Raw genomic sequence first — 13,106 nt, forward strand, 5'->3', positions numbered from 1 at the left:
GAGATTATTTAGTTTCGCTCGCCAAGACCCTCCTCCAGAGATTACTAATCAACATCTTTATAGTGGAAGGAGTTTCTGGGCACTACAGTCCCTCCAAACAGGTGGAGGTCAGTGCTCTCAGGGCGGACCAGAAACTTGAGGATTAAAAGAAAAACCTGGCACACATCAGTGATTTGTGTGCTTCCAGGCTTTTTCCCCATTCTTCAACATTCTTTATAGCATTTGGCAGAGAAAACAATCTGTTTCACAGAAAGGCAAGGAATGTAGGATATACAATGATCTAAAAGTAAACCTAGAAATAAAGGAATAAGTCTACATGTTAAATGAGACCTGGAAGGAATTCAATTACATTTTATCCTTTGTTGGGTGCTGTGAGTAACAGCTAGGATGGTTCCTAATGCTTTGATACAGGTGGTGATGTGGTTGCGGTTCAGTGGTGTGTATACTCCATACAGGGCAAATAGGGGAAAGGTTCTAGGTCCGAACCCCAGGCTTGGGGCCTTTCAGCGTGGAGTTTGCATGTTCTCCCTGTGTATGTGTGGGGTTTCTTCAGCTTCCTCTCACAGTCCAAAAACACACACACACACAAGGTTGACTGGTGACTCTGAAGAGCTTGTAGGTGTGAATGTTGTGTGAAAGACCAGCAACCTGTCCAAGGGGTTCCCCACCTCCACCTTAATGCCATCGGGGATATGTATTGGGATTGGCTCCCCACCCCAAACGAGAGAATCAGTTTCCCCAACTTCCAAAATCTTTCAGAAATGCTAGTGCCCATCGGCCACCTAGTGGTGGGTCAAACTGGCTCTAACAGTTGGACCTGCTTGTTGCCCCATGGGCCAAGGAGCAGGTTTTAAACCTGCTTCAACAAAATCCACATTGAGTTAAAGGAGTTAAAGGCTCAGGGAGGAGGACTAACAAGTAAGGCTGAACTTCCAGTTTGAAACACACGTTCTTGGCAAATCTATCACCTCTTTCATTTATAGTGAGATGTAATAAATCCCTCATGAGGAGCACAACGTGGTTATTTCACTCTGGGCCAGAAAAAGTGATGAGCATGAGCAGTAATTAAAAGTTTTACCTTTGCCTATACCAGCTTCCCCGCTACAGGACATCACCATTTGTGTTCACACTGACAACGCCAGAGACCCAATAACCAGTTAACTACGGTGACAATATACAACATGACTGATTTTGCAGTCCCGTCAGTGAATCAAAGGTATGAAGCTCACCTCCAACCAAAGGAAACAACCTGTTTACAATGTCACTTACACATCATCCTACCAAGTCATCTCAAGGAGGGGAGTTCACTATAAGACAGTGTGCACACAGGTGGTAACATCTGAGCCTTTATGTGATACAAACTGTAGGAGGGATGTCACTTCCTTAAATTGGTCAAACACTAGCTGTTTTGACAGTTTATACCAATGACAAAGCTTGTTCACACTTCCATTTCCTTTTTATTACTGTCAAAAAACATCTATAAACGAGACACAACATGGGGAAAAAAAATAATTTTCAAGAAAAACATAAATTCCACAAACTCATTATTCTCTTTTTGTTTTCTTATTTTTAGGAACTTTTGCCCCACGTTTCTTTTCTTCAAAATAACACTATAATAAAAAACTACTTGTTGAGAGAAAGGCTTCTTTGACAACAGTTGGCTGACACAGGAGACCAACTCTGATGGGATGTGAGTGTACCCAGAGTCCACAGGGATGAATTCTGTAGTCCATAGAAATGTGTATTTTTCCTTTTTCTTAAACAATAAGGAGATTCCTTGTGTTATTTGGGGTTTTTTGTTTGTTTGCTTTCTCTCCCTCCTCCTTTTTGGTGTTGCACCGTAGTCTGCTATGACGCCTGACCATGTATTCCGCCATTCCACAAACTCATCTGCCAGCACTGGCCCTGCAGACAAAACAAGGAGGGAAAGTCAGTGAAACACGGACAATTTTCTATCAAAACAATAAGGTACAAATGTAAATAAAATAGGTCAACTTTGGTTTTGTTTTTTTTTTAGTTATTTATGTTGTGCATTTTATGTACACCATAAAAAGGAAATTATGTTACTTGTGTCTAATTGTTTTAATGGTCCATACACAAATATATAATTGATCACAAAAAAAACATTGGTTTACACCAACTTCTGCCTTTGTGCTGTTGACCTGTTGCTAACTGTTACAGCAAGCTCTAGGTCTCAGAGAGGTGGATGCAGGCTGTTGCATCATCTAGTGTTCATGTAAGCCCTGATTTGATGGACTGTCATTTGTATCCACATGTGAAAATAGCCTACTAACTAACAGCAGCAAGGTCAACAACCTACAGGGAGTTACCAAATCTAGATTCACTCCGGAGGCATCGGGGTTAACTTGGAAAAGTTTTGGAGTTTTACATTCCATGTTGGATTTCCTCAGTGGATAGGTCGATCTAACCACCACTGTCTCATGATATTAAGCCCATGTGGTGCTTCATTCATATTCCATACAGGCACAATGTTCACATCCCCTTAGAGAGGCAAGAGAGAGTGAACGAGGTCCACCTTGAGGATGGGACTGTTACTCATTGAATGTGATTAACCTCTCTTCACATCCCCTCAGCTTTTACAATCACACTCATATTTACATCAGAGACAGGTTACTGCAGTCCCTGACACGGCTGGCATCTTCTGTAGCCAGAGGCCCAGATCCAATCCGCCACCTAAAGACTCAGTCACTTAAAGCTGATGGCAGTTAAGTCTGTGAGGGTTCAGGGCCTGAGTGTGTCTGTGAGGATTCAAAACGTTGTTGGACTCGGGTCCAGTCTGGGACAGATAATTTACCATTTACTGTCAACTCGCACAAGGTGTGTGAGGGACAGGACTCAAAACAACTGTTTCTTGGATCAGATCTGATTCAAATCATCATCAATAATCACAAACTACACCACAGTTGTGACAAGCAACATTAATTCTGGGTCCAGTAAACATCTTTTTTTTTCTCCCTATGCTTCGCCCATTAACATTGGGCTTCTTTGCACAGCTCCACTACTTCCTGAACTTAATGCCGCTCCTTTGTTTCCTGTCTTACATTATTGGACAAACTGATTAATCCAGGTGTGTACTGGGGGGGGGGTTGGGGGGGGGGGGGGGGGGGGTGGGGGGGGGGGGGGGGGGGGGGGGGGGGGGGGGGGGGGGGGGGGGGGGGGGGGGGGGGGGGGGGGGGGGGGGGGGGGGGGGGGGGGGGGGTGGGGGGGGGGGGGGGGGGGGGGGGGGGGGGGGGGGGGGGGGGGGGGGGGGGGGGGGGGGGGGGGGGGGGGGGGGGGGGGGGGGGGGGGGGGGGGGGGGGGGGGGGGGGGGGGGGGGGGGGGGGGGGGGGGGGGGGGGGGGGGGGGGGGGGGGGGGGGGGGTGGGGGGGGGGGGGGGGGGGGGGGGGGGGGGGGGGGGGGGGGGGGGGGGGTGGGGGGGGGGGGGGGGGGGGGGGGGGGGGGGGGGGGGGGGGGTGGGGGGGGGGGGGGGGGGGGGGGGGGGGGGGGGGGGGGGGGGGGGGGGGGTGGGGGGGGGGGGGGGGGGGGGGGAGGGGGGGGGGGGGGGGGGGGGGGGGGGGGGGGGGGGGGGGGGGGGGGGGAGTAGTCACAATGCTCAGACACACCTGGATTTATCCAGGTTTTGTCCAATAATGTAAGAACAGGAAATGAAGGAGCAGCATTAAGTTCAGGAAGTAGTGGAGCTGTGCAAAGAGCCCATAAAGATACATGGGAGCTCTGTCTACGTTTGTTTACTGTTTTTCTTTCTTTCTTTTTTTAACACTTGCGTTCTGACAGCATCCCATATATTTGACTTCACAATGCTATGAACTTCCCGTGAACGCGCCTCTAAGGTGTCAGATTGGAACTGGGGCATAGTCGCTAAGCTTGAAGCATCACTTGTTTTCCAGGAACTCCTTTCACTGTTACTGAGCTGTGGACTAAAGCTTTTTACTGTGGGACGGCTGGGGAAAATCCACTTCACAGGCTCCATCTTCCATCGTAGTTACTGAGGTCTGTGTTGATGGTCCTGCTGGACTCCAGAAAGTTATACCAATGGTCCTTTTTCATCCCCCTTGTACTTGGACTGCTGTGGGAGAGAGAAGAAAAACAGAGTGGCAGTGAAGAAATAACAGAGGGGAAGAGGGCGGCGAGAGAAATGACTGCTCTTCAGCCCATCCCCCCAAAAAACGAGAGCTTCAAGTTACCTCCAGGAACTGGTTAAAGACTGGGAAGAGAGGCCATGTTCTGCCCAGCGTAAAAAGCCAGCAGTGGATTTAGCTGTGTCCATGTCCAAACTTCTCTGGTCCTTATCCTGATGACAAAACAGGGACAAAGACAACAGGTTGAGATGACAGAAATGGTGAATTTCAGTCTTTTTGGATCCTGTGACTCCTGCTGGTGGAAACGTTTCCAGAGCTCTAGATTGATATTCAATATGATTATCATTTTATTTTATTTTTTGGGGGAGTGATGATTCAGAGACCAGTGAAGGAAGACTGCTAACCTGTCGACAGTCAGAGGTGAAAACACTGCAGAAGACTCTGCAATAATCAGGGACATTACTTCTCATTCCATCTTTGGTTTTTCCTTGTGGTAAACAGTAGAAGAGCTGTGTTTACTGAGCAGCTGACCAGGAATGTGCTTCAACTTGCCACCTGGCAATTCAAGTGTTTCACTGTCCTCCCTGATTATTCTCTATGACAGTAGTAGCTTGTCATCAGTCATTTGCCTTGTTGTACCAGGAAACACACCCAAAAATGATGTTCAATGCTGTCCTGGGATACACCTGTACTCACAGCAGCCAGGTGAATGGTTTAACCACTAGAGGTCAGCAAAGACAACATCTTCATGTGACGTTTGGCTACTTTTAACACAAACAAACAAACAAACAAACAAACAAACAAACAAACAAACAAACTAAAAAGAAGAAACCAAACTCACCCTGGCGAAGTCAAAAGCGTATCTGTAGATGTTTTTGAAGGCTGCAGAGTCGTTGAGCTCACTGCGAAGGTAATCCAGTTTGCCCTGTAACCTTTCTGTGCAGTCACACCTGCAAGTAGGTGAAGGACCATATGTATGACACATAACACACCATTCACTAGATCTTTTTTTTACAAGTCTACTGACAACTAAATCCAGTGAGGTAAGATTGCAGCAATGTGCAAGAGTGTGTAACATTCGTTTTGGGATGGATGCTGTGTGAGTTTTGCACTTAGGGAGTTCAAGACAATTTAGGCATTCTGGTTGTGATAGTAAAGGTTAGTCTGCCAAAGATAAAAGTACATGTGTGTGAGCGTGTATGTTAATCATATAATAGATGATCATACTGAACAGCATGTGAAGCTTATTTTGATAGGATATAAAATAAATGGGGGAGACAAGAACAAAACAAAGTCTTATATTTAACCTCCATTTTAGAGAAGAGATAGTTACAATAAAAGGTTTCTTACTGTATATTAATGTCATTCCCTTGAGCCCACTCCTCTTTCGTGAAGTACCCCATATATACTGCCTCTAGGTGCCAGGCTAATACTAACATTGTATTCTGCAAGAAAGAGACAAACTTTCATTCTAGCTGTCATTTAAATCCACATCGGTACATATGCACAGGGTCTTCATTCACTATGTCTTCACACTGTGAACCGTCTGCTTTCCTGAGGCTGTAAAAATATTTCCAAGCAGTGAAACTTGAAGGAGTAGTTGTGCAAAAAAACAAGCAATCAATGGGTAAAATGGCAATACAGACATACAGGATATCTGATTTGTGTAAAATGCCTTATGGTATTTCATGCAGCTGAAAACTAACTTTTATAAAAAATAAATATTTCAAGTCTTTAATCTGCCAGTGTTTAGTGTTGTTCCGTTTGTTTTCGGGTGGGTAAATAGGTGCCAATTTAGTAGACAATGTTATTAGCCTAAATATTATCTCCAAACTGCTGCCGTCTACAACAACATGTCGCCCCTCTTTAAGAGGGCCATCCCTTCAATAAACCACATCAGTGCTGCTTCTAGTGGTTCTTTAGTGTTTTTGGTTAACTCTCTGATTTCTCAGTTTGAGTGTAAAGATGCCGGATAAGCATGGTCCACAGGCCAGGGACTCACATTCTCTGGTTCTCACACCAATGTCTTCGCAGAACTTTTCCATGGCCTCTGGACCGACCACCTTGTCAGGGGCCAGCATACTCCAGGAAAACCAGGCCAGGCACTTCTTATTGGAGACCACTTTCTCAGAGCTGATGAGCTTCGCACCACGGATCTGAGGTCGAGTGAAACTGCAACAAAGGGCTCAGTTTTAAAACCAACTCTGCTCATTTCCAGAACAGCTGATCTCAGAGTATGTTCACTCAGACCATGTACATGAGGAATATAAAAAGCCATTATGAGTGGAGATTCAACAATTCACCATGGCAACGAGTAAATAAACAGCAAACAGCATTTATCATTAAAATAGCAGCAGCTGTAGCTGTGTCCCAATTCAGGGGCTGCAGCCTTCGGAGGACCCAGCCTACGCGGTCTCCGGAGGCAACGGCTTCGGAGCCTCCTCCGGGGGCCGCATCAACGGTCGGTAAATGGGACGGTCTAGCCTTCAGAGCATTTCCTGATCCGAACGTAAACAACGGCGTAACTGTAAACAACGGGCCGGACTGTTAAAAACATTTAATTAAAAGTAGCGGCTTGCTAACAGCTCTACCGCTCCTCCGCCCCCCTCGCTTATTTTTTTTTTTTTTTTTTTTAAAGAAGTAGAATCAATACAAGGGCCAGTTCATCATTAATATACTAATAAACAAACCAGTGAACAGCAGCCAGGGGGGTAGGCTATTGAATAGAGAATAAATGAGAGCACAAATAATGTGTTTTCATAGCTTTCTTTATTAAAAGTGGTCACACACAAGATTGCCTTTGCCTTCCGCTCCTCACCTGTGCAGCCAGAGCAGAGCAGAGCTCAGCAGCGGGCAGCCACACCTCCGAGCCGGCCGCAGAGCCGGGTTACCATGGCTACAGCACAGAGCTGCTCCGTTCGATAGCTAACGGCTAGGTTGCTAATAACAACAACGGTGCAGCAAAGCATCTTGGGATACGGGAGGCCGCGAAGGATGATAGCGGTGCATCCTCCGAATGCAGGGAAAAGGAGGACGCATTTGGAGGCTGCATTTGGATGGAACCTTCGAATTGAGACGAATTGGGACAGCCTTCGCGCAGCGCTGTGACGTAATCGGCCTTCAAATCCACCCTCCGAAGGATGCAGCCCCTGAATTGGGACACAGCTAGTGAAAGAGTCTGAGCTGGAGAAAAGAATCAATTAGTTCAAACGATTACATTTTATTCAGTTTCGTCTACTAGATCACGATATTCAGCTTTACATTTCTGTAATGTTTTAATTGGGATTAATCTTGTTTGTTAGGGTTAATGGTTTATAGCTTACAACCTTTTTCATCAAAAGGATACATTTTTTTAAAATAATGCAATCCACAGAATGTCTTAGAGGGTATGCAGAATAAAAGTAGAATTTTACAGTATTTTTTTAAAAATAGTATATAAATAATTGTTTAATAAATTTTAGCGGGTCCGAAATATATAAATATTTACATATCTGGTTACGTTTGGCAACGTCGGCATGGACAATGATCTCTGTGGCAACAGCATTAGAATGTTTGTTTGTCATGTGTCTACTGCTATCCACAAGTTTCCGAACGTCATCTATGGTCAAAAAACTGGCTTCCGGTTTGCCGGTTTGGTGGAATTTTACGTTTACGTTTCCTATGGTTTTCAGTGCGTTGTCATTGTTGCGGTAAACGCATGGATCTATTAACGCTGGCTTTTAACACAGATGTCAATTTGGGTGATATCCACTTGTTAAAAGCTGCTGTGATGATCCAGGCGTTTTTTTTACAGATTTTCATTGGGGGAAAAAAAAAAAAATCCATGCATTTACCGCGGCTACTGAAACCATGGAAACGTAAACATAACATTCCAAAACCGGCAAAACAGGCTACGTTTTTGACGTTCGGAAAAAGGTGGATAACTGGCAACCAGTAAAACGGAAGGTTGGAGCGAGAGCAGTGTGAGTGGAACACCTACTGGCCAGGAGGAATTAGAAGTAAGCGATATATTTGTGTTAATATAAGTCTTAAATAGTTATATCTTCCAACAGCAATCACTTACATAGAGTGTTTGGACCGAAACACGGGTCTGTCAGTCACTCTGCTCTGAGCCGAGGAGAAAACTTCTCGTATCCTACAAGTTTTATCCTAATGAGGAGATTTGGAGATCGGGCATGCTGGAGTGGCTGTGTGTGATTAAGCCAAGGGATGCGCCTGAATGTTGGTGACGTTGAGGGTCGATGGACGTTATGGTGCGTTCAAGGCAACTCGTGTTTTTCCGACCTGTGAAGTCGTACCAGTTCGATCTGGTACGACTTCACGGGTGGGAAGTTACGAGTGGCCGTTGTGTTTTTCCGACCTGTTTTATCTGTGAAAGTAACTATGAGTGGGTTGCCTGGAACGCTACAAAGTCGTAAGTCGTGACTTGAAGCTGTAATTTACGGTTTCAAAAGCCTGCCTGGAACGCAGCATTAGCCAAAACGACCGGATCGCTTACTTCTGCTTTAAATGTTGAAATATATTTATCCAGCTGTGACTTGATGGACACAAATAAGATGAAGATATAAATGAAACAGATCAGACACAAGTTTATTGATCTATGATTGCAACCTCAGATTGATCAGATGATTTACAGTTAAAAAAAAAAAAAAATACAGGTTGAAGCCGAGTGCAGCTATTCAAAAAAAAGTTTTTGTTTGATTTTAATTAACTGCCCAACAAAAACCTGGCAGATGCTCTTTCAAAGTGAAAATGGTAGCAACACAGGTTTAATTAGCCACTGTTCTCAGACCTGCAGTGCTGGCAACAACAACAAAAATGACATGATGTATACATGTACAGACAAGTCCTGAGCTGTTGTAAAACCCCTGGAATTAAAAATGAAAAGTCCACACCCACTTTCCACACCGTTTACATACTTATAGTTGAAAGTACGAACTATTTGACACTTAGACACTTCTCTCCTGCTGTGGACTGAGACTGGACCAAATTCTTCCTTGCAACACACGCGGAAAGTTGGAAGGTGAGGGGGAGCAGTTGCGCCCTACTGCCAGGTGGAAAGACAACCCTGCCAGTCCTTTTTCGGCCTACATGCAGGTTCAACCAATGACTGTCCTCGCCAGCAGTGAGCCTCTCATGCTCTAAATAGCTTCTTATTACATGTCAGAGCAAAGGGCTCTCCAGAAGCAAAAGCAGGACCAAAACTGAACACACACACACACGTTCTGATGGGTTTTGTAAAATATGAGCAATTATGAGTGGAGGTGATTTCTTGCAGTGCAGATCGATGACTTACTATGGGGGCATAGGTTAAAATGTAAATGGATGAGAGTGTCTGTTTACCTTGTAATTTTACACTTGTGCCCATGATCATCTGCATCAGGGAGCTTTCTCTTCTTCTTCACAGGCATCACTGAACCTTTAACGGGCCTCACTAGCTGGACTACATGTAGCAAAAGATAAGAAAAAAAAAGTCACATCACATGTTATTAGAAGGTAGGAAAGATGACACATTCATAAACCAAAAATGTGACATCTGCATAAGGATCGAGAGGAGCAGGATGCCCAGTACAGTACCTGTTGTGCCTCTGGCTGCCCTCGTCCATTCAAATCTAAACCGATCCTGGAATAAAACAAGAAATCCAACAGTCAGGTAAATCGTAACTGCACATCACTTTGTAGTACAGTAGCTTAACATTTCAATTTCACCAAAGTTATCACTGTTCACTACTCACAAGCTTGTCCAGTGTTTCTGATTGCCAGGTGGCAAAGGTTGCCTCTGTAAGTAAAACACATAATCAGCACATGCAAGATATCTTTACTACCGTATCTCAAAACACAAAAGCTAGACATTTAGACATGCAAGTGACTGAGCAAATAGCAAAACTGAACAGTGTAAATTGGCTCAAACACTGAAATTATTTAGTAGGAAAGGTCCATCAGAATAAATGATGTTGTTAGAAGAGCGGTGCAATCTCTGCGGCAAGACCAGAAAGTCTGCCTGTCACCAATTTTCATGAAAACTAAATGGCAGAGGTCAACCACTGCTGTTGGTCGATGAGGCCCAATAAGGGCTCCATGTGTCCTTATAAACCCGGCTTTGTGCACTGCAATATACAGTTGCCAAAAATGCACACACCCTTTAACTTGAGGTGGATCTGAATCTGGACAGGTGCCTTAAAACTGTATGTTGCTGCATGTGTTGCTACTTGTAGTAAAATGTTCAAACCACACTATGAGTAAAGGTTTTATTATGGCATGTATATATAAAAGGTTTCTAATTTACAGTTCATAACAAGTGAGGGTCATCATGTTGCAAGAGGCAAGTTCTTTATAAGAGAAAGTGTGGCAACAGCTGGATGGCATGACTCACATCTGCCTAAATGTCAGCATGTTAATCGTCTGAGTAACTCTGAAAGAAATATGCTGAACTGCATTTCTTTTTTTTTTTAACAAACAAAAAACAAAAACTGGTCTGACTTAAACACAGCCTGTGGTCAGTTCAGCTGGACTCATAAATGTTGAGTCGAATGGACGGATTACTGAATGGGCCCCTGGGCCAGAGCCTCTGTGTAAAGCAGTATTTCTTATTTTGAATCGTGGCAGAGGACAACAAACCCAAATAGCCACTTGATGGACAGTGAAAATACTATTGAGCACTCATGTATTCAAAACACTACACTGCAGTTTACTAAAGGAATCTGTGAGCTCAACTGTTACCAGCTGTAACAGTTGCAGGTGTTTGAATACAATATTGCTTAAATTGTAATTCAAAGACATTCAAATAATTAAGGTTACTTCGGATATGGGGCATTATACATAAATGTGCACACGCTGGGTAATTTTAATCATGCGCCGATTTACACCTGGCAATGTTTAGAGCTTAGGACAAGATTGGTATTTATCGCGTCTTCCCAGTAAACCAGGTTATCTGTTATCAGGACACTTTGCAAGTAAGTGAAAACGCAAATTGTAAATGTCATACAAAATGACCCCGCTGATTTAAACACAAAAATATTGAGACAATTGAGAAAAAACAATCGTCAAATTTAGAGACTGCCTTTAACACTCAAATACCAACAACAGTGCTACTTAACTAACGTTACTAACACAATAATAATAAAACCATCCATTGGGAAATTAAGCGGTAAACAGGGATGGACCAGACATTGAGCCGCTTATGCTAACTGATCCACGGCTCTAACGAGGCTTCGGAACGGTGGTGTTACTAACAGCGACCAGATCCCCGTAAGTTAACTGCTGGGCCGATAAAATAACCGGAGAAAGTTGGACGTGGTTAATAGACGGGGAGCTGATAGTTTTGACAGTGGTCCGGGCTGCGGGGACTCATTTTGGTTGTTGGCTCGGCGGGTTTGTCACAGCTACACAGCTAAACGTTAGCTAATCTGGTCAACACGCTCACTGCATCTTCATGAACACAGGCCACACGCAGTTATAACATTTTGACTCTTTGTTTTTTCGATTAACGACAAACTAAGGTCACATTAAAAACCTTCTAAACACGTACTTTATTTTCTGTTTTCCAAACTCTGCGTCTGATACAATTAGCATCCACCTGCTTCTCCGGCACCGTGGTTTTCTGTAGTCGCCGGTTCGTTTTCCTCGTGGGACATGGGCGGAACCATTTACTTTATAGGGGTGTGATGTCGTCACAGACGTTCCCAACAAACTGAGTGAAACGTTTTGCCCGCCCACTGGATTTTACGATGACGGGTTAAGAGAAAATGTTTATTTTTATTTTTGTATAAAATGAGCAATATAAGTTTAATTGAGGCTGCAGTAAATTTAGGTAAGAAAAAAAACGACTAAGTATAATCAACCCCCCTCCCCCCCCCCCCCACCCCCCCCCCCCCCCCCCCCCACTCCCCCCCTCCCCTCCCCCCCCCCCCCCCCCCCCCCCCCCCACCCCCCCCATCCCACCCCCCCCCCCCCCCACCCCCCCCTCCTCCACCCCCCCACCCCCCCCCCCCCCCCCCCCCCCCCCCCCCCCCCCCCCCCCCCCCCCCCCCCCCCCCCCCCCCCCCCACCCCCCCACCCCCCCCCCCCCCCCCCCCCCCCCCCCCTCTGGAGCAATATAGGTGTGATGAACTACTTTCTTTCTTTCTCATTTTTTTAAAGGACCCCGTTTATTATGGTGTTACATGATGACAGGAGACAAACCATTGTTTACTTATACGGGCACAAGTATTAACACCAGTTATTTATTTATTTATTTATTTATTTTACCAACATCCGTCTTAGCTTGGTGTGCTAATTAATAAAATGACAACTAAATAAGGACTGGGTCTCAAACCCACCAGAAAATTATTTGATGTCACAGCCTAATGGGTAATTGTGACAACCACTGTAGTTTCTGAGGCTGAAACTTTCATTGTGTTCATGCTGAATTCATGTGGCATGATCTTCCCTTACCATTGCACCTAAACATCATCCGAAAGTGATTTTGTTTAATATAACCTATTTTTATATAATGCTATATCATATTGTCCTTCCCACCAAAATTTGACTTTGAACAGCTTTAAATATATCAGCCTTCTATGAATAACGTCTTGCTTGTTTTGCTTTCAGTGACAACTGTTGAAATGAAGGAACGAAAGGGAACAGAAATGACTTTACAGTTGATTTTAATTTTGCCAGGAAATAAAATTATTCAACCTAACACACCCCCTTGCCACCACGCAACACAATATATTCGCACACAAAAGTCGTTGAACAACTCTTTCCTCCCTGCCCCAACAACACAAAAACGTTTGATGTCTTAACTTCATGTAGTGGCAAACATTCAGCTGGTTTAGGCTTGTGGCTGATTGTGTTTAGTTCAAGTTTTTAATCACAGTGGCTTCAGATGTGACTTCACCCCCACCCCATCCCTCTCCTTGTTTGTCTGAGCCCGATGAGTGATGTTCAGGATTTCACAAAACCAAAGTAAGCATGGCCGGACTCCACAGTCTTCTCCCCACATCCGTTAACCTCAAACTGAAGAAG

At 44.8% G+C, this 13,106-nt stretch overlaps 1 pseudogene across 1 annotated transcript; it reads right to left on the reverse strand.

The window, feature by feature from the left end:
• Positions 1 to 1,839: 1,839 nt before the first annotated feature.
• LOC146960952 (DCN1-like protein 5) lies at positions 1,840 to 9,544 on the reverse strand (annotated as a pseudogene). Its single transcript, XR_015035329.1, has 7 exons — positions 9,444 to 9,544; positions 6,103 to 6,272; positions 5,451 to 5,545; positions 4,942 to 5,050; positions 4,206 to 4,312; positions 3,983 to 4,087; positions 1,840 to 1,905 (listed from the first exon to the last, which is right to left on the reverse strand). The product of XR_015035329.1 is annotated as a DCN1-like protein 5 (transcript).
• Between the last annotated feature and the right edge of the window lie 3,562 nt (positions 9,545 to 13,106).

Source organism: Trachurus japonicus, unplaced genomic scaffold, assembly GCF_045865225.1.
Source record: "Trachurus japonicus isolate A0001 unplaced genomic scaffold, Traja_1.0 AP029794.1".
Classification (NCBI taxonomy): Eukaryota; Metazoa; Chordata; class Actinopteri; order Carangiformes; family Carangidae; genus Trachurus; species Trachurus japonicus.